General features: G+C 37.2%; 1 pseudogene; it reads right to left on the bottom strand.

The window, feature by feature from the left end:
* On the bottom strand, positions 1-180 carry LOC125852125 (U2 spliceosomal RNA; annotated as a pseudogene; the record flags this gene model as incomplete).
* Positions 181-247: the final 67 nt, after the last annotated feature.

Here is a 247-nt window from a genome sequence, read left to right as displayed (position 1 = left end):
AGCCAAGGCGATATTGCAACGCCTAGACGACACTTGAAGGTCCCGATAGCAAGCTACCGTGATAAACCTTCCCCTCAAAAAATAGAGTTAATATCGTGTGAGTCAGTGACACACATCAGATATTAAATTGATAAGAACATATACTACACTTGATCTTAGCCAAAAGGTCGAGAAAAGTATGATTTTCTATGTGTTTCGATTTTTTATGCAACTTGTTATATATTATAATCTCTCTTTCCGGTCAGTG

Source organism: Solanum stenotomum, unplaced genomic scaffold (genome assembly GCF_019186545.1).
Source record: "Solanum stenotomum isolate F172 unplaced genomic scaffold, ASM1918654v1 scaffold32563, whole genome shotgun sequence".
In the NCBI taxonomy this organism is placed as follows: domain Eukaryota; kingdom Viridiplantae; phylum Streptophyta; class Magnoliopsida; order Solanales; family Solanaceae; genus Solanum; species Solanum stenotomum.
Note: the sequence above shows the minus strand (reverse complement) of the source record. Positions and strands in the feature narration are given on the sequence as shown.